The sequence below is a fragment of the Macaca thibetana genome, chromosome 7 (genome assembly GCF_024542745.1).
Source record: "Macaca thibetana thibetana isolate TM-01 chromosome 7, ASM2454274v1, whole genome shotgun sequence".
In the NCBI taxonomy this organism is placed as follows: domain Eukaryota; kingdom Metazoa; phylum Chordata; class Mammalia; order Primates; family Cercopithecidae; genus Macaca; species Macaca thibetana.
Window position 1 is genome coordinate 15,338,932 of NC_065584.1, and position 22,090 is coordinate 15,361,021.

General features: G+C 44.7%; 1 protein-coding gene and 1 non-coding gene across 2 annotated transcripts in view; both read right to left on the reverse strand.

The window, feature by feature from the left end:
* The window catches only part of RIN3 (Ras and Rab interactor 3), a 768,425-nt gene that overhangs the window by 427,271 nt on the left and 319,064 nt on the right, over window positions 1-22,090 (reverse strand). The window lies entirely within an intron of this gene.
* On the reverse strand, window positions 6,711-6,813 carry LOC126960199 (U6 spliceosomal RNA). Its single transcript, XR_007727784.1, has one exon. It is a non-coding gene; the product is annotated as a U6 spliceosomal RNA (small nuclear RNA).

The following is a 22,090-nucleotide window of genomic DNA, read 5'->3' on the forward strand; positions in this document are numbered from 1 at the left end:
CTCAGAAGGAACCAATCCTGATGACACCTTGATCTTGGACTTCCAGCCTTCAGAACTGTGAGAAAAAACATCTGTTATTTAAGCCCCCAAGCTTGTGGGGTTTTGTGATGGCAGCCCCAATAGACTAATACAACCCCCCAGTCCATAGAACCCAGAATTCCAGGACTAGGCAACCTTTGAGGTCCCTTTGACTCTGTCCATGCAGGTAGCACCTTTCTGTGCTAGACAAGAAGGGCTTTGTGGATGAAGATAAAAGGGCATATTCTTTGGACCACTGCAGAACTAGCCAAGATGAGAAGGAGATCCAGGTGCTCCTCGGCCCCCTTCATTGACTGTGTCTGCTGCTGCCCCTCTGTGCTGAGAAGAGTCCTCCCCATCTGAGTGTGTAATCTGCAGGTAGATCCCAAGCGCAGCCCATGTACTTCACAGTGTATCCACAGAGGTTTTCGACCGGGAGGGTTCTATGACTTCCACCCTGAGGCTCAGTGGATGATGCCCAAACATGAAAGAGCAAAGCTCCAGGACTGAGCTCTCCTGCAAACTTCTAGTGAGAAGATGGAGTGGATTTTCCCTCTTCCTCTGGAGGAGGAAGGGAGGCAGAAGGAGGACACAGGGAAAGACAGAAGAAGAGAGGTGAGAACTGAGGTGGGAGAGGAAGAAAATAAGTGAGAGAAGAAGGGGAGAGGAAGGAAGAATGGGAAATGGGACAGTGAGAAGTGAAAGAGAAGAGACGGAGGGAGAGAGAAGAAAGAAGGGAAGGCCACCAGGTCACTTTCTCTTCCTCAGCCAAGGCTGTCTGAAGCTCCCTTTCCCTCTAGGAGCTGCTGGTTACCAGGGGACAGTGAGAACTGGAAAAAGGACACAGAGAGAACCCTTCACCCCACCACCACCTCCAGCAAGCAAGCGATTCCTAATGGTTGGAACCCCAGCTCCTAGGCCAGCTGTTGTTTCAGCAATCTGAGCTTGGGCAATAGGCATCCGCCACACAGTCTCAACTCCTAATTTAAGAGGATGGGGCAAGGGGTCCTGCCTGTCCATCTGACTCGTGGCTGTCTTTGAGAGAAGCTGCCTCTATGCATGTAGAGAGGCCGCCTAATCCTAGGGTCGGCCAATTGTTTCTCCTTCCTGGAGCCCCACCTCTCTATCTTCTCATGGAAACTCACTGACACAGTTTTTCTTGAGGCCAGTTTGTTTTTCAGTTCTATCAGCCCTGATATGATGCTTAATAGTTCCCTGGGGAGCAAGATGAAGCCATTGACATCTCTGTGGTAAATACCTAATTAGGATGCTTCTGAACAGTGTATTATTTACTTGGGAGAATGTATCTTGGGTCAGTGTGCAATTAGAGAGGTCATTATTTTCTCAAGAGAGGGAGATGGTTCCGTCAGTTTCTACACTTAAATATGTCATTAGGTGCTGCTTAAAGCATCTGGGGTACCTGGGAGGCACCGTTCATTTATTTTTAACAACTTGTCTATTGCAACATCCATACTGCTGAGCCACTGGGATGAGGAGAAATGAGTTCTGATTCTAACTACATGGTTGAGGGAGGAAAAGCAATACTCTGTGTCACTAGCCAATGAAACAAGTAGCAATTAGTGACTTTGAGCCACACAGGCCCATTGATTCAATCAAGAATCTAGTCTATATCAGGCACAGTGCTCAGTGTTTTAATTTAATATTCCACTTAATCCTCAACACAGTTCTATAAGAGAATATTGTTCTTATTTTACATGTGAGGAAAGAGACTTAGTGAAGAAACATGCTCAAAGTCACAAAGCTAACGAATAGCAAAGCCACCACACGAAGAGTCCAATATAACAACAGAAAGAGCTGCAAGGCACAGACTTTTTCTGAGGAGGAGTCCTTAGGGAAGCCCGATGTCAAGAGGAGATGAAAACAAGGACACTAGAGGAATTTAAAGACTCTGGATCACACACCTAGATTAAAAATTAAACACAACCCAACTCCTAGACGAATTAACACAAATCTCCACACTAAAAACCTCTTTATCTCAGTTCCTATTACCCAATACAACAAATCCAGCTTTCAACAGAAAATTACAAGGCATACCAAAAAGCAAGAAAAAAAATACAATCTGAAGAGGCAAATCAATCATCAGAACCAGACTCAGATATGACACAAGTGTTGTATATCAGACAGATAATTTAAAATAATTATGATTAATATGCAACATCCCTAGTGAATAAAGTAGGCAATATACAAGAACACATGGATAATGTAAGCAGAGTTGAAATTCTAAGTATCAAAAAAAAAAAAATCCTAGAAGTTAAGAACACTATAACAGAAATGAAGAATGCCTCTGATGGGGTCATCAACAGAGTAAACATGGTCAAAGAATCAAGGACCTTGAATATCAGTCAGTAGAAGCTTCCTAAACTGAAACGCAAAGGGAAAGAAAAATAATGACAAAAACAGAACAGAGAATCTGGGAATTGTGAGACAATATCAAAAAGTATAGGATATGCATAACTGAAATGCAGGACAAGAAAGAGAAAATGGAGCGGAAGTATTTGAGCTAATAATGGCTACTATTTTCCAAATTGCAGATCCAGGAAGCTTAGAAAACACCAAGCAGAATAAATATACAAATCAACAAACACAAAACAAAAAACACCTAGGTACATCATATTTGACCTACAGAAAAAACTGAAAGTAGAACTACCATTTGATTCAGAAATCCCATTACTGGGTAGGATATACATTCCATATATTCCATGGGAGATATGTGTGTGTGTGTGTATATGTGTGTGTGTGTGTGTGTGTGTAATGGAATACTACTCAGCCATAAAAAAGAACAAAATAATGGCATTCACAGTAACCTGGATGGAATTGGAGACCATTATTCTAAGTGAAGTAACTCAGGAATGGAAAACCAAACATCATATGTTCTTGCTTACAAGTTAAAACTAAGCTATGAAGATGCAAAGGCATAAGAATGATTAATGAACTTTGGGGACTCATGGGGAAGGGTGGGAGGGGGTAAGGGATAAAAGACTACACTTTGGGTACAGTGTACACTGCTTGAGTGATGAGTGCACCAAAATCTCAATTTTGAGATTTTGGTTACTTGTCATGTAACCAAAAACCACCTGTTCCCCAAAAACTACTGAAATAAAATAAAGTTTTGTAAAAAAGTACTGCTACCTGTCTCTCTCCAAACCATGCCCCTCCAAAAATAAATAAATAAACCACAGAAAAACAAAGACAAAGAAAAAATATTAAAAGAAGCTGGAGAAGGATAGATGTAGGAAATACCAAACTCATAGAAGAACAAAGTTAAGAGTTGCAGCTGACATAAAACTATGCAAAGAGGAGGAGAAACATTTAAAGTGAATGAATGAGGCTGGGCATGGTGGTTCACGCCTGTAATCCCAGCACTTTGGGAGGCTGAGGCGGGTGGATCAAGAGGTCAGGAGATCGAGACCATCCTGGCTAACATGGGGAAACCCTGTCTCTACTAAAAACATACAAAAAATTAGCCGGGCGTGGTGGCGTGCACCTGTAGTCCCAGCTACTTGGAAGGTTGAGGCAGGAGAATCGCTTGAACCTGGGAGGTGAAGGTTGCAGTGAGTCAAGATTGTGCCACGGTACTCCAGCCTGGGTGATAGAGTAAGACTCCGTATCAAAACAAACAAACAAACAAAAAAAGCAGAAGAAATTATTCAGGCAAAAGGAAGATGATAACAGTCAGAAACTTAGATTTATGTAAAGAAAGTAAAAGTGGCCAGGCATGGTGGCTGAGGCAGGAGAATCGTTTGAACCTGGGAGGCAGAGGTTGCAGTGAGATAACGCCACTACATTCCTTCCTGGGCGACAGAGTGGAACTCCATCTCAAAAAATAAAAATAAAACATAAGTGAAGATTGGACTGGAATGTTCATAGATTGGATGACTCAATATTGGTAAAATGTCAGTTCTTCCCAACTTGATACAGATTCCTAATCAAAAGCTCAGCAAGCTATTTTGTAGGTATCAACAAACTGACTTAAATCTATATAGAAAGGCAAAGAACCTAGAATAGCCAGCACAATACTGAAGAACAACAAAGGACTCACATTACCCAATTTAAGACTTACTATAAGACTACAACAATCGAGATTGCTGAAATTGGTGAGAGAATAGAAACATAGATCCATGGAACAGAAGAGAACACAAATAATAGACCAACTGTATTCAACTGATTTTTTACAAAGGCACAAAGGCAATTCAATGAAGAGAGAATTGTCTTTCCAACAAAAAGGGCTGGATCAAAGAGATATTCATATGAAAAAAAAAAGAACCTAGCCACAGACCTTACACCTTACACAAAAATGTACTCAAAATGAATCACAAATCTAAATGTAAAATGTAAAACTATGAAACTTTTACAAGAAAACCAGAGAAAATATGCATGGCCTTAGGTTTAGTGACGAGTTTTAAGATACACCAAAAGCACAATTCATGAAAGATAAAATTCACATGTGGGTATAGTGGTTTGAATGGTGGCCCTCAAAAAGGTAAGTCCAGGCCAGGTGTGGTGGCTCATGCCTGTAATCCCAGCACTTTGGGAGGCCAAGGCAGGCAGATCGCTGGAGGCCAGGGGTTCAAGACCATCCAGGCCAACATGGTGAAACCTTGTCTCTACTAAAAATACAAAAATTAGCCAGGCGTAGTGGCACATGCCTGTAATCCCAGCTATTCTGGAGGCTGAGGCATGGGAATCATTTGAACCCAGAGGCAGAGGTTACAGTGAGCCGAGATGGCACCACTGCACTCCAGCATGGGCAACAGAGTGAGACATTGTCTCGAAAAAAAGAAGGAAGTCCACATCCAAATTCCTGGAATCTGTCAGTGTGATCTTATTTGGAAAAAAGGGTCTTTGTAGAAGGTTGAGTTAAAGACCTTGAGATGAGATCATCCTGAATTACCCGGGTAGGCCGTAAATCCAGTGCAAGTATCCTTAGAAGAGAGATACAGGGTGATTTGACAGAGAGAAGAGAAGAAGGTGTGTGACCACAGAGGCAGAGACAGGAGTGATGTAACCGCCAGCCAAGGGGAGCCTCAATATGATGTAATGAAAATAGCACTGCCCCTCTGTGGTCTCCCTTTCACAAACCCATAATCCCAGTCTAACCATGAAAGAATCACCAGACAAATCCCAGCTGAGAAACATTCTACAAAACACCTGACCAGTACTCCTCAAAACTGTCAAGATCATCAAAAAATAAGGAAAGCCTGAGGAACTGTCCCAGCAGAGGAGCCTCAGGAGTCGATGTAATGTCTCCTAGATGAGATCCTAGAACAGAACAAGGACGTCAGGTTAAAACGAAGGAAATAAGACCAGGCGTCCTGGCTCAACACCTGTAATCCCAGTACTGTGGGAGGCCAAGGCAGGAAGGGGATCTCCTGAGCCCAGGAGTTCTAGGCTAGCCTGGCCAACATGGCAAAACCCCATCTCTACCAAAAAATAAAATAAAATAAATAACCATTCGTGGTGGCTCAAACCTGCAGTCCCATCTATTCGGGAGGCTGAGGTGGGGGGGATCACCTGAGTCCGGGGAGGTGGAGGCTGCAGTGAGCCATGACTGTGCCACTGAACTCCAGCCTGAATGACAAAGTGAGACCCTGTCTCAGAAAACAATGACAGCAACAACAAGAAAACTAAGGAAATCTGAAAAAGTATAGACAAGTTACTAATAATATATCAATATTGGTTCATCAATTGTGACACATGTACCCTACTATATGTTAATAGGCAGAAGTGAGAAGAGGCATCTAGGAACTCCCTGCAGTATCTTTACAACATCTCTGGAATTCCAATTCTATTCTAAAATATAAAGTTTATTTAAAAGTAAAAAAAAAAAAAAAAAGAAAGAAAAGAAACAGTGTTATTTATGACCTTAAAAAATTAAAAATAACATCCCCTCTGAAAAATAAACCCCTAACACTTTCCAAACATACACTTTCCAAACATGACATACACAAATGATCAACACACAAAGGAAATTGGAAGAAACCTGTGATGTTTACCCTGGAGTGGATGCCTGTGGGGGAGGGGACTAGGATTAGACCTAGAGAAAGGCGAAAGACACAACCACGATAATCTCAAAAGAGGATTCAAGTCCAGATGGGTGGTGACAGCAAGCCATCAAATGGGGGACATCAGTCCCCCAAGTCCGTGCGCCTGAAATCCTTAAACAAAGGGAAGGAAAGGAAGAGAGAGGACCTGCCAAAGGTGGCCGGTGATCTCTGCAGCCACAGGAAAGGCAAACGCCTGTCTGGAGAGCATTCCTCGAGGTCGTGGGGGAGAAAATGGCCTGATCGCTGGCTTCTGCTCTCAGCAGAAGCTGCCAAGCACAGGACTCAGGCACGTGGCTCAGAGACAATAATTTTTTTTTTTTTTTCAAGATGGGAGTCTTGCTCTGTCACCTAGGCTGGAGTGCAGTGCTGCAATCTTGGCTTATTGCAATCTCGGCCTCCCAGATTCAAACACTTCTCCTGCCTCAGCCTCTGGAGTAGCTGGGATTACAGGCATGCCCACACCTGGCTAACTTTTGTATTTTTAGTAGATATGGGGTTTCACCATGTTGGCCAGGCTGGTCTCAAACTCCTGAGCTCATGATCCACCTGCCTTGGCCTCCCAAAGTGCTGGGATTATAGGCGTAAGCCACCACGCATGGCCAAGAATTTTTTTTAAGAACATTTTAAAAATATATGGAATACTTCACGAATCTGTTTGTCATCCTTGCATAGGACCATGCTAAGCTTCTCTGCATTATTCCAAGTTTGGTATATGTGCTGCCAAAGTGACAATTTTGTGCCTGCTGCTGCCACCTCCACCACCCGACCCCAGGCAACCTTATCTAACCTCCTACATCTCAGCTTCCTCATCTGTAAAATGGGCAAATGGGGATAATAATAACGACTTCTGAGGGTTAAAAGAGGTAAATGCATAAAAAACACTTTCCTGAGGAGGGGGCGGAGCAAGATGGCCGAATAGGAGCAGCTCCAGTCTCCAACTCCCAGCGCGAGCGACACAGAAGACCGGTGATTTCTGCATTTTCAACTGAGGTACTGGGTTCATCTCACTGGGGAGTGCCGGACAATCGGTGCTGGTCAGCTGCTGCAGCCCGACCAGCGAGAGCTGAAGCAGGGCGAGGCATTGCCTCACCTGGGAAGCGCAAGGGGGAAGGGAGTCCCTTTTCCTAGCCAGGGGAACTGAGACACACAACACCTGGAAAATCGGGTAACTCCTACCCCAATACTGCGCTTTAAGCAAACAGGCACACCTGGAGATCATATCCCACACCTGGCCGGGAGGGTCCCACACCCACGGAGCCTCCCTCATTGCTAGCGCAGCAGTCTGTGATCTACCGGCAAGGCAGCAGCGAGGCTGGGGGAGGGGCGCCCGCCATTGCTGAGGCTTAAGTAGGTAAACAAAGCCGCTGGGAAGCTCGAACTGGGTGGAGCTCACAGCAGCTCAAGGAAACCTGCCTGTCTCTGTAGACTCCACCTCTGGAGACAGGGCACAGTAAACTAAACAAACGCAGCAGACATCTGCAGACGCAAACGACTCTGTCTGACAGCTTTGAAGAGAGCAGTGAATCTCCCAACACGGAGGTTGAGATCTGAGAAGGGACAGACTCCCTGCTCAAGTGGGTCCCTGACCCCTGAGTAGCCTAACTGGGAGACATCCCCCACTAGGGGCAGTCTGACACCCCACACCTCACAGGGAGGAGTACACCCCTGAGAGGAAGCTTCCAAAGCAAGAATCAGACAGGTACACTCGCTGTTCAGAAATATTCTATCTTCTGCAGCCTCTGCTGCTGATACCCAGGCAAACAGGGTCTGGAGTGGACCTCAAGCAATCTCCAACAGACCTACAGCTGAGGGTCCTGACTGTTAGAAGGAAAACTATCAAACAGGAAGGACACCTACACCAAAACCCCATCAGTACACCACCATCATCAAAGACCAGAGGCAGATAAAACCACAAAGATGGGGAAAAAGCAGGGCAGAAAAGCTGGAAATTCAAAAAATAAGAGCGCATCTCCCCCGGCAAAGGAGCGCAGCTCATCGCCAGCAACGGATCAAAGCTGGACGGAGAATGACTTTGACGAGATGAGAGAAGAAGGCTTCAGTCCATCAAATTTCTCAGAGCTAAAGGAGGAATTACGTACCAAGCGCAAAGAAACTAAAATCTTGAAAAAAAAGTGGAAGAATTGATGGCTAGAGTAATTAATGCAGAGAAGGTCCTAAACGAAATGAAAGAGATGAAAACCATGACACGAGAAATACGTGACAAATGCACAAGCTTCAGTAACCGACTCGATCAACTGGAAGAAAGAGTATCAGCGATTGAAGATCAAATGAATGAAATGAAGCGAGAAGAGAAACCAAAAGAAAAAAGAAGAAAAAGAAATGAACAAAGCCTGCAAGAAGTATGGGATTATGTAAAAAGACCAAATCTACGTCTGATTGGGGTGCCTGAAAGTGAGGGGGAAAATGGAACCAAGTTGGAAAACACTCTTCAGGATATCATCCAGGAGAACTTCCCCAACCTAGTAGGGCAGGCCAACATTCAAATCCAGGAAATACAGAGAACGCCACAAAGATACTCCTCGAGAAGAGCAACTCCAAGACACATAATTGCCAGATTCACCAAAGTTGAAATGAAGGAAAAAATCTTAAGGGCAGCCAGAGAGAAAGGTCGGGTTACCCACAAAGGGAAGCCCATCAGACTAACAGCAGATCTCTCAGCAGAAACTCTACAAGCCAGAAGAGAGTGGGGGCCAATATTCAACGTTCTTAAAGAAAAGAATTTTAAACCCAGAATTTCATATCCAGCCAAACTAAGTTTCATAAGTGAAGGAGAAATAAAATCCTTTACAGATAAGCAAATGCTTAGAGATTTTGTCACCACTAGGCCTGCCTTACAAGAGACCCTGAAGGAAGCACTCAACATGGAAAGGAACAACCGGTACCAGCCATTGCAAAAACATGCCAAAATGTAAAGACCATTGAGGCTAGGAAGAAACTGCATCAACTAACGAGCAAAATAACCAGTTAATATCATAATGGCAGGATCAAGTTCACACATAACATTATTAACCTTAAATGTAAATGGACTAAATGCTCCAATTAAAAGACACAGACTGGCAAACTGGATAAAGAGTCAAGACCCATCAGTCTGCTGTATTCAGGAGACCCATCTCACACGCAGAGACATACATAGGCTCAAAATAAAGGGATGGAGGAAGATTTACCAAGCAAATGGAGAACAAAAAAAAGCAGGGGTTGCAATACTAGTCTCTGATAAAACAGACTTTAAACTATCAAAGATCAAAAGAGACAAAGAAGGCCATTACATAATGGTAAAGGGATCAATTCAACAGGAAGAGCTAACTATCCTAAATATATATGCACCCAATACAGGAGCACCCAGATTCATAAAGCAAGTCCTTAGAGACTTACAAAGAGACTTAGACTCCCATACAATAATAATGGGAGACTTCAACACTCCACTGTCAACATTAGACAGATCAACGAGACAGAAAGTTAACAAGGATATCCAGGAATTGAACTCATCTCTGCAGCAAGCAGACCTAATAGACATCTATAGAACTCTCCACCCCAAATCAACAGAATATACATTCTTCTCAGCACCACATCATACTTACTCCAAAATTGACCACGTAATTGGAAGTAAAGCACTCCTCAGCAAATGTACAAGAACAGAAATTATAACAAACTGTCTCTCAGACCACAGTGCAATCAAACTAGAACTCAGGACTAAGAAACTCAATCAAAACCGCTCAACTACATGGAAACTGAACAACCTGCTCCTGAATGACTACTGGGTACATAACGAAATGAAGGCAGAAATAAAGATGTTCTTTGAAACCAATGAGAACAAAGATACAACATACCAGAATCTCTGGGACACATTTAAAGCAGTGTGTAGAGGGAAATTTATAGCACTAAATGCCCACAAGAGAAAGCAGGAAAGATCAAAAATTGACACTCTAACATCGCAATTAAAAGAACTAGAGAAGCAAGAGCAAACACATTCGAAAGCTAGCAGAAGGCAAGAAATAACTAAGATCAGAGCAGAACTGAAGGAGATAGAGACACAAAAAACCCTCCAAAAAATCAATGAATCCAGGAGTTGGTTTTTTGAAAAGATCAACAAAATTGACAGCCCACTAGCCAGACTAATAAAGAAGAAAAGAGAGAAGAATCAAATCGACGCAATTAAAAATGATAAAGGGGATATCACCACCGACCCCACAGAAATACAAACTACCATCAGAGAATACTATAAACACCTCTACGCAAATAAACTGGAAAATCTAGAAGAAATGGATAATTTCCTGGACACTTACACTCTTCCAAGACTAAACCAGGAAGAAGTTGAATCCCTGAATAGACCAATAGCAGGCTCTGAAATTGAGGCAACAATTAATAGCCTACCAACCAAAAAAAGTCCAGGACCAGATGGATTCACAGCTGAATTCTACCAGAGGTACAAGGAGGAGTTGGTACCATTCCTTCTGAAACTATTCCAATCAATAGAAAAAGAGGGAATCCTCCCTAACTCATTTTATGAGGCCAACATCATCCTGATACCAAAGCCTGGCAGAGACACAACAAAAAAAGAGAATTTTAGACCAATATCCCTGATGAACATCGATGCAAAAATCCTCAATAAAATACTGGCAAACCGGATTCAGCAACACATCAAAAAGCTTATCCACCATGATCAAGTGGGCTTCATCCCTGGGATGCAAGGCTGGTTCAACATTCGCAAATCAATAAACATAATCCAGCACATAAACAGAACCAAAGACAAGAACCACATGATTATCTCAATTGATGCAGAAAAGGCTTTTGACAAAATTCAACAGCCCTTCATGCTAAAAACGCTCAATAAATTCGGTATTGATGGAACGTACCTCAAAATAATAAGAGCTATTTATGACAAACCCACAGCCAATATCATACTGAATGGGCAAAAACTGGAAAAATTCCCTTTGAAAACTGGCACAAGACAGGGATGCCCTCTCTCACCACTCCTATTCAACATAGTGTTGGAAGTTCTGGCTAGGGCAATCAGGCAAGAGAAAGAAATCAAGGGTATTCAGTTAGGAAAAGAAGAAGTCAAATTGTCCCTGTTTGCAGATGACATGATTGTATATTTAGAAAACCCCATTGTCTCAGCCCAAAATCTCCTTAAGCTGATAAGCAACTTCAGCAAAGTCTCAGGATACAAAATTAATGTGCAAAAATCACAAGCATTCTTATACACCAGTAACAGACAAACAGAGAGCCAAATCAGGAATGAACTTCCATTCACAATTGCTTCAAAGAGAATAAAATACCTAGGAATCCAACTTACAAGGGATGTAAAGGACCTCTTCAAGGAGAACTACAAACCACTGCTCAGTGAAATAAAAGAGGACACAAACAAATGGAAGAACATACCATGCTCATGGATAGGAAGAATCAATATCGTGAAAATGGCCATACTGCCCAAGGTAATTTATAGATTCAATGCCATCCCCATCAAGCTACCAATGAGTTTCTTCACAGAATTGGAAAAAACTGCTTTAAAGTTCATATGGAACCAAAAAAGAGCCCGCATCTCCAAGACAATCCTAAGTCAAAAGAACAAAGCTGGAGGCATCACGCTACCTGACTTCAAACTATACTACAAGGCTACAGTAACCAAAACAGCATGGTACTGGTACCAAAACAGAGATATAGACCAATGGAACAGAACAGAGTCCTCAGAAATTATACCACACATCTACAGCCATTTGATCTTTGACAAACCTGAGAGAAACAAGAAATGGGGAAAGGATTCCCTATTTAATAAATGGTGCTGGGAAAATTGGCTAGCCATAAGTAGAAAGCTGAAACTGGATCCTTTCCTTACTCCTTATACGAAAATTAATTCAAGATGGATTAGAGACTTAAATGTTAGACCTAATACCATAAAAATCCTAGAGGAAAACCTAGGTAGTACCATTCAGGACATAGGCATGGGCAAAGACTTCATGTCTAAAACACCAAAAGCAACGGCAGCAAAAGCCAAAATTGACAAATGGGATCTCATTAAACTAAAGAGCTTCTGCACAGCAAAAGAAACTACCATCAGAGTGAACAGGCAACCTACAGAATGGGAGAAAATTTTTGCAATCTACTCATCTGACAAAGGGCTAATATCCAGAACCTACAAGGAACTCAAAGAAATTTACAAGAAAAAAACAAACAACCCCATCAAAAAGTGGGCAAAGGATATGAACAGACATTTCTCAAAAGAAGACATTCATACAGCCAACAGACACATGAAAAAATGCTCATCATCACTGGCCATCAGAGAAATGCAAATCAAAACCACAATGAGATACCATCTCACACCAGTTAGAATGGCAATCATTAAAAAGTCAGGAAACAACAGGTGCTGGAGAGGATGTGGAGAAATAGGAACACTTTTACACTGTTGGTGGGATTGTAAACTAGTTCAACCATTATGGAAAACAGTATGGCGATTCCTCAAGGATCTAGAACTAGATGTACCATATGACCCAGCCATCCCATTACTGGGTATATACCCAAAGGATTATAAATTATGCTGCTATAAAGACACATGCACACGTATGTTTATTGCAGCACTATTCACAATAGCAAAGACTTGGAATCAACCCAAATGTCCATCAGTGACAGATTGGATTAAGAAAATGTGGCACATATACACCATGGAATACTATGCAGCCATAAAAAAGGATGAGTTTGAGTCCTTTGTAGGGACTTGGATGCAGCTGGAATCCATCATTCTTAGCAAACTATCACAAGAACAGAAAACCAAACACCGCATGTTCTCACTCATAGGTGGGAACTGAACAATGAGATCACTCGGACTCAGGAAGGGGAACATCACACACCAGGGCCTATCATGGGGAGGGGGGAGGGGGGGGGAGGGGGGAGGGATTGCATTGGGAGTTATACCTGATGTAAATGACGAGTTGATGGGTGCAGCACAGCAACATGGCACAAGTATACATATGTAACAAACCTGCACGTTATGCACATGTACCCTACAACTTAAAGTATAATAATAATAAATAAATTAAAAAAAAAAAAAAAAAAAAAAAAAACACTTTCCTGTGTCTGATACATAACGTCTCGATAAATGGTCACTATTATTATTTTAAATGGTTTTTCGAATCCATTTTCCCCTTAGGCCAGATTTGCAATTATTTCCAGCAGGAAACAGGTTTCATTGTCTGCCCTGCCCATAACTCTCTTCTCAGAACTTGCTTCTCCAAAGGGCAAGCTGTAAGACCCTTCCCCTGTCCCCACTACCTGGCCTGTCCTGGCCACCCTGATGGGACAGGAAGTCTGACTCAAGTGAGCTGATGGGGTTAAGTTCTCTCAATAGTTTAACCTAAGAGGCCACCGAGTTTAGTGAATTGGTAAGAAAGAATGCACTGGACTTACATGGTCTCAAGGAGTCTCGGTCTGACCCAGTTGACACCCTGTGGAGTCAAAGTCACCCAGAAGTTAGGGGAGCAGAACAACGTGTGATCTGGTTTGCAGAGGTGGGTGGAGCTCAGAGAGGCAGCGAAGATGAGGAGAGTTCGCGGGAGGCCTACCTGCACTTCCTCAACTAACTCCATCAGATTCCCTAATCCCTTTCAAGAAAACTCCTTTTCACTTGCATTTTTTGAATGGGTTTCTATTTATTACAACCAAAATAGCCCTGACTGAAATTTACAGGCACGTCTTACCCACCAGACTGGGACACCATCTGCAGTCCTAGCACCTAGTGTGGTTCTAGATCTATAGCTGATTGTTAAGAGATGAAGGAAGGAGGGAAGGAGGGAAGGAGGGAAGGAGGGAAGGAGGGAAGGAAGGAAGGAAGGAAGGAAGGAAGGAAGGAAGGAAGGAAGGAAGGAAGGAAGGAAGGAAGGAAGGAAGGAAGGAAGGAAGGAACAAACAACACAGTCAGGCCTGTCCAGGCCCTCACCCTTTGCCAGTGTCCCTGCATTCAGCCTCAGCCAGTTCCCCTGGCCCCTGGTGGTCTTTTGGTTGGAAGAAACCTCCCCTACATGTCCCAGGATCCCAAAAGGCCGGAGGAAAAGCAGTCAGTTGAGTTACAGAGCCTGGAGTTCCCAACACACAGGGACGTCGAGAGAGAAACCGCTGATGGCCAAAACGTCATCACAGAAGACACAGTTAATCCAGGGAGGCTGGCTGTTTCCAGGGCACAGGAAAGGGCACCTGCTTTGTCGATGTGCCGAGCAATGTGCTGCGGACGCCTTACACAAGGTGTCCTGTGCAGGTCCTGAGCCTGCTGGCCCCCAGCCACTTCCCCTGCTAACCAAGCTTCCGAGCTCCCTGCTGGGTGGGTCCAGCCAATGGAGGCAGCGGTGGGAGATTGGAGGGTGAGGGACAGGGAGAAGCTGGGCTATTTCTCCTCCTCCCTCTGCCTCAGATAGCACCCCGGCAAGAGCTGTGTGTGGCCACTGGACCAGCCCCCTGGGGGTCCAGCCCCAACCTGGCAACCTGAACCCTGGGCTTCAGTAACACCACCTCCTCCCTGTAGCCTCCAGCTCGCAGTTGTGTTCCTGCTGGTCTCTGGATTGCCTCACCCTCCCTGACTTGGCCTCCAAGCTCTGCCATCACTCATGTAACCAATTCCCTGTATTAAAGTAGCTTTGTTTGAAATTCTCCAGGGGTTTCCATTCCCTGGCCAAACCCGTGTGGTTGGTATTATTTCTGGGCTGCAATGAGAAAACAAAACTGCAGGGGGAAGTAACTTGACTCTGGCTATACCGCTAGTAAGTGGCAAAGCTGCATTTGAAGCCAGCTCTGTCTGACTCGAAGGCCACGTTGCAGCTGCACACCCCCTTCCACTGCCCTTGGGCAGCCATCCACCCTCTAGGGGAGCTGGCCTCAGTTCCACCTGTACCGGTGCCGTCTTAGGAAGGTCTCCTAGCCCTCCCAGGCGATTTGGCAGCTGTTGCCAGGCACGTTAAGCTCAGACACGTGGCCCCAGTCCGAAGCTCTGTTCCTAATGTTGGAAAATGTTTGCCCTGTTTCTTTCCTGCAGACTGTGAGAACAGGCTGTTCTAATGAGACTTGAAAAGCTGCCTTTGGTGGACTGACTTCCCTGTCCCCTCAAAGAATGTCAGTCCTGAGGGTCTGTAATCTTCTCACTCCCAAAGTAAGAGGTGAGTTATTTTTCCCAGTGTGCTTCCCACTCCTGCCTCTGTCCCACAGGAGACTGGAGGTTCTTCTGTTTGAGAAAATGTTAAATGATCTAGATCTTTCATAGTGTCTGCTGACCACAGCATCACCTGAGAGCTTGTTGAAAATACAGGACTCCACTCAGGGCCTGCAGAGTCATGGTGTGTTGTTTTGGGGGGCTTGGGGGTTTTTTTTTGGAGACAAGGTCTTGCTCTGTCACCCAGACTGGAGTGCTGTGGTGCCATCACAGCTCACTGCAGCCTCTACCTCCTAGGCTCAGGCAATCCTCCCACCTAAGCCTCCAGAGTGGCTGGGACTACAGGTGCGTGCCACCACATTTAGCTAATAGATCAGCCTGGGTAATATAGTGAGATCCTGTCTTCACAAAAAATTTAAAATTAGCCATCATTTCTGTAGAGACAGGGTCTCACTATGTTACCCAGCCTGGTTTCCAACTCCTGGGCTCAGACAATCCTCCAGCCTCAGCCTCCCAAAGTGCTGGGATTATAGGCATGAACCACCACTCCCAGCCAGGATGTGTATTTTAACAAGATCAAGATTCTCAAATGCTTCCTATGCACGCTAAAGTTGGAGAAGTGCTGCCCTTGACTATTTTATAGGTGGCTACTGGGCACCTATTATATGTAATTTCATAATAGTAATATATCTTCTGGGGGTGGTGTAAGAATTAAATGAATCAATACATTAGAACAGTGCTGGATGCACATTTATGCACACAATAAATGCAGGATGTTTTAGTATGATTATCATTATTTTTATAAATATTTGCTTGGGCCTGAAATCAAGCACTAGGAGGCTTTAAGATTAATAGAGCCAGCCGGGTGCAGTGGCTCATGCCTGTAATCCCAGCACTTTGGGAGGCCGAGGCAGACGGATCACGAGGTCAGGAAGACAAAACCATCCTGGCTAACATGGTGAAATCCCGTCTCTGCTAAAAACACAAAAAAATTAGCCAAGAGTGGTGGCGGGCGCCTGTAGTCGCAGTTACTTGGGAAGCTGAGGCAGGAGAATGGAGTGAACTCAGGAGGCGGAGCTTGCAGTGAGCCAAGATCAAGCCACTGCACTCCAGCCTGGGCAACAGAGTGAGACTCCATCTCAAAAGAAAAGAAAATAAAAAAGATTAATAGAACCCTGCCTCAAGGAGCTCCCAGGCTGTCGAGAGATGTGCATAGAAACAAATAATTCTGATCAAATATAACCTGTGTTCACTTTGGGAGGTCAAGGTGGGAGGACTGCTTGAGCCCAGGAGTTCAAGACCAGCCTGGGCAACATAGTGAGACCCCATCTCTCCAAAAATAAAAATAATTAGCTGGGTATGGTGGCATCTGCCTGCAGTCCCAGCTAGTCAGGAGGGTGAGGTAGGAGCATCACTTGAGCCTGGGAGGTTGAGGCTGCTGTGAGCTATGATTGAACCACTGCACTCCAGCCTGGGCAAAGGAGCAAGACTTTGTCTCGAAAATGCGTGTGATTGTGTGTGTGTGTTTCGCCTGTGCTATAAAAGTTACACACCAACCTATAGGACCTGAGGTTTAGAAAGTACTCTGTGATTTCCAAACAAGAATTCACATATGATACCATGTGAGCATAACATAATGTGGCTTTAAAAAGTAAATAACATTATTGCCTCTATAGAAATGAAATTCAGAGGGGCAATGCCCAAGCTCACACAGCGACTTGAATTCAAATCTTATAACTCCAAATCCAGTGCTCCGCCTCCTGTCCCCACCACAGCCTCCCCAAGAAAGAAGGTGTAGAGTATCAGCAGCTCTGAGAAAGTTCAAGGTGGAAGGAAAACTGGAACCAAGGACTAATGTCTGAGATGACATTGGGGTGTGCTGCTTGCTTGGTATTTGTCACTGGAGAAGGACAGTGATCAGGGTTGACACTGAAGTCGTTTTCTCTCAGAAATTACATACGAGTGGAAACGAAGCCCAGACAATCCATGGGGCTCCAGGATTATTCTTTTGGGTTTGGTTTGTTTGCTTGGGTTTGGGGGTTTTCCGGCACGTCCAAGTACCCCACTGTCCAGCCAATGTTCACTTTCTGGAAAGCTGGTCTCAGGCTCCTTTTCTAACCTCAGCTGAAAAAGTTGTGTCCCCCAGTGACTCTTCACCACCCTCAGATCAAGATCAGCACACGGAGCCTTTTCAGCAGACTCTCCCAGTGCTGGGTGAACAGCAGCAGTTCTCGAAGCAGGGTCCCCAGCCTGGCCACTGCAGCCTCACCTAGGAAATTGTTAGAAATAATCCCCCAACTCTACCAAGACCTACTGAGGTGCAAACTCTAGGGTAAGCCCCCCAGCATGAGGTGTTTTAACAAGTCTTCTCTGCCATTCCTGGAGGTTTTGTAGGTGGATACAAGCGAAAGTTAACATGTATGTGAGTCACTTTAGCATTTGAAAGCATTAACTATGGAGTTAGAATCAGGGTTCAGCCGCCCACCAGGTAGGTGACCTTGGGCAAGCTCAATGATTTGGGGTCTGAGAAGCACTGGTAGGGCTGTTCTCTAGAGCTTTCTGCAACGATGAAAATGTTGTATATCTGCCGGGTCCAGTATCATAGCCCCTGGTCTCAGAGGGCTGCCAAGCACTCGAGTGTGGCTAGTATGGCTACAGAACTGAATTTCAAAATTTATTTACTTTTGATTAATTTAAATTTAAATAGCCGCACATGACTAGTGGCTACGTCATTGGACAGAGCAGGTCTAGAGGACACTCTCCCTCACCCCCAGATCACATATCAGAAACAGCACACGAATCTCCAGCAAGGTGGGAAGGTGGCAGTCCGGAGACGTATGGACAAAAGACATCAGGAAGGAGGCACTTCACTGCCAGGCCTGAGAAAAAACCAGATCCCACTGAGGCTCAGCAGAGACTGCGGTAGGAGTGACACTCCCTAGAGACCCTTGGTCCACTTGTTCCTGAAGGTGGCTCATGAAGCCTTAGCCTCATCTCAAGGAGAGGTGCCAAAGTGGACATGTGGGGACAGACAGGTCAGAGCTGGGCAATAGGCAGGTAGGTCACAAGCTAAAGATTCAAACAGACCAGAGAAAGGCCTCTTTCGAGAATGCAGCAAAAGAAAATAAGCATAAACTAAAGCAGGACAGATCTTGGTCTGACACAAGGAGGAATGGCCTGATAGGGTGGCTGAGACCAATCTTGCTGCAGGATGCTCCAGAGCTTCTGTCCCCGTAGAGGAAGTGTGAGGTCAATGGAAGGGCTTGTGCATCCTAATTCCTGTTTCATTTACTAGCTGGGTGACTGTGAACAATGGGTTGACCTCCCTGGGCCGAGGTCCCTTTGTTTGCCATAGAGGAAGCAAGAAGCAGAAGATCATGGGGTGGGGACAGAATAGCAAGGCAGTTAAGAGCTTGGGCTTCTGGAGGCAGCCAGATGTGGGCTTGAAACTCAATGTGGTCTCAACCAAGGGACTCATGTAAGTCCCTTGACATTTCTGTGGTTTAATTTTCTCATCTGTAAAACAAGTCGGCTATTAACAGAGGAGTCATAGAGACTAGATGGATTGCAGGACATATAACATGATGCTGGGCATATAACATGATGCTGGGCACCCAGTAGGAGCGCAGTAATTACAGAGCTCACTAAGTGTGCCAAGGCCTTTACATGGACTCACTTATTCTTTACAGCATGCCAAGGAAGCAGTCCTACTGTTATGCCCATTTTTCAGATGACAAAACTGAGGAACCGAAAGGTTATGTAACTTGTAACTTGCCCAAGGTCACCTACCTGGTGGGTGGTTGAGCCCTGAGTCCAGCTCTATACTTGATGCTTTCAAATGCTAAAGTGCCTCCCATTCATGCTAACTTTTGTTTGTGTCCCCCCAACAAAACAACCAGGAATAGTAGAGAGGGCAATTTATTGTCACCTCGCTTTGCGACCTTGAGCCCTTGCTCCTGCCCCACCCCAGTATTCCCATCTGTGCAATAAAAGGAATAGACTAGTTGGACCTCAGTGCACTGGGAGCCGTGACAGTCTTCGGGAAGAAGTGAGGCAACTCTTTGTAGGGAGCAATTTCAATCCACTTCACCTCCCAGGCAGAGGGAGGCTGGCTCAGAAGTCCCTGGAGGCTCTTTCCAAGTTGACGGCCATATAAAGGCATGACCCCATTCTAAGGACTCAGCGGAGGTCTTTGGAAAACATCAAGAATGAGGCAGAACCTAATATTCCAGTCCAAGCTTGGCAGGTTTAGCCTAATTAGGCAAGCCCTGTCCCTCTCTGGGCCTCCCTATGCAGGCACTCAGGCCACCTCCTCATAGTCAGTGCTGCTGTGCCTGACCTCCTTGTTGATATGGATGGAGGTTCACCCTCCCAGCCCCAGGAGATAGAGAAGGACTAGAGCGAGTCAGCCATGGTAACCCCGCCCCTCTGTCAGTGATTGGCTGGGACCTGAGTACAGGATTTGATCCCGGCCAATGAGGGGAAGACACCACTGGGATGCTTGGAAAGGCTTCCTTCCCTTGATACCACAGCCCCACAGGAGAGCCTGCCTTCCGTGAAGACACTTGGATGCCTGGAACTGCTGCAGCCACCTTATGACCATGAGGAGCTGGGGCTGGGTGTAGTGGAGCCCCTGAGTTAACCAGCCCTGCAGCCAGCAGGGCTACTTTTCAAAGAGATCAACTCCTTGCTGTTTAAGTCACTTTGAGTTCATTATTCTCTTTCTTGCAGCCAAATGCATTCTAAATTGTATTTACTTTTCTCATTTGTTCAGTGAGGATAATACCACCAGGATCTTGTGTGGATAAAATGAGATGAAAGATTTGTAGATGCTAAAGCATCCACGACAGTGCCTTATTACTGCAGCAGCCTGAAAACTGACAGCTTTAAAGATGAGGAAGTGTTGTGGGGAGGCCATCAGTCCCATTGTAAACCACTGATAGATGACTCAACTCAATACTCAAGGGGCTTTTCTACTGGGAAAAGAAGCTCCCACAATTGTGTGAACTTTCCTTTTTGTTTTGTTTTGTTTTTCTTTTTCTTTTGAGACAGAGTCTCACTCTGTCACCCAGGCTGGAGTGCAGTGGGGCGATCTTGGCTCACTGCAACCTCTGCTTTCTGGGTTCAAGCGATTCTCATGCCTCAACCTCCCGAGTAGCTGGGATTACAAGCATGTGCCACCACACCCAGCTAATTTTTTTTTTTTTTTTTTTTTTGTATTTTTAGTAGAGACAGGGTTTTGCCATGTTAACCATACTAGTCTCGAACTCCTGACCTCAGGTGATCCACCCTCCTTGGCCTCCCAAAGTGCTGGGATTACAGGTGTGAGCCACCGCACCTGGCCTGAACTTTCCTTATTGCTTAATTTGTTATACTTGTATCTAACAACTCAGAAAACCAATTTTTCTCAATTATTAATTTGATTAATTAAATGTTATCTTTTGTGTGTGTGTGAGACACAGTCTCACTCCTGTCACGCAGGTTGGAGTGCAGTGGCATGATCACAGCTCACTGCAGCCTCAACCTCCCAGGTCAGGTGATACTCCCACCTCAGCCTCCTGAGTGCCTGGGACTACAGGCATGTGCCACCATGACTGGCTAATTTTTTGTCGTTTTAGTAGAGACAGGGTCTCCCTAGTTGTCAGGCTGGTCTCAAACTCCTGGGCTCAAGGGATCTTCCCCCTCAGCCTCCTAAAGTGCTGGGATTACAGGCATGAGCCACAATGCCTGGCATAAATATTCTAAACAATTTAAAATGCAATTACAGACAGTGCATTTGATTTGTTTTGAATACTTCCATGCCTCAAACAGCAGACAAAACATTTAGAAACACCATGGCTACACATAAACTCATGCTTATGCTCACTCTAACGTATCCACACCATAGCCATAATCCATTATTCTACACTTGATATATTGCCTTCCCAGGATTCTTGCTACCCTTACTATTTATTATAATTATTTATTACATTCTCAGTCTTTCCCTGCTTTGCATGACCTTGACAGCTTGGAGGAGGACTGCTGGGCTCCCCCAGAGGCAGACACTGAGACAATGTAATAAATAATGTATATATTATTTATTACATTATTTTTATATCATCCTAGGGTTTCAGTAACACTTTTAGTCCTTCCAGGGCACAAGGAGGCTAGAAAGGGTCATTAGTCTTACCAGACCCAAAGACAGAGGACACTTTCTCAGACAAGCTGAGGACCTAGAATTGGGTTATTAGCCAATTGATTCTTGACTAGGGCATGGAGCCTGAATGCAAAACATAAGGTGATTCATGACCCAGGTGCCAATCAACAGTGGACTGGATATTTTAAAATATGGTACATACACACCATGGAATACTATGCAGCCATAAAAAAGAATGAAATCACGTCCTCTGAAGCCATGTGAATGCAGCTGGAGGCCATTATCCTAAGCAAATTAACACAGAAACAGAAAACCAAGTGCCACATGTTCTCACTTACAAGCAGAAGCTAAACATTGGGTATAAACGGACACAAAGATGGGGGCTCCAAAAAGGGAGAGGAAGGGCAGGAGTTGGGGGAGCAAGAGCTGAAAAACTACCTATGGGGTATGATGTTCGCTACCTGGGCAATGCGATCATCAACAGCCCAAACCTCGGCATCACATGATATACCCACGTAACAAACCTGTGCACGGACCCCCTAAATCTAAACTTAAGAAAAACGTTGGGTGATTCGAACACAAGTCCTGGGTCTCCAGGCTGGGTCACTTCTCATAAAAGTTTTTCTTGTGATGGCTTGGGAATTTTAAGCATCCGTCTTTTTTTGTGCAATTTGTTTTAAGTTTTAGAATTCTGTGTCTTTCCCGACATGATGTAAACAG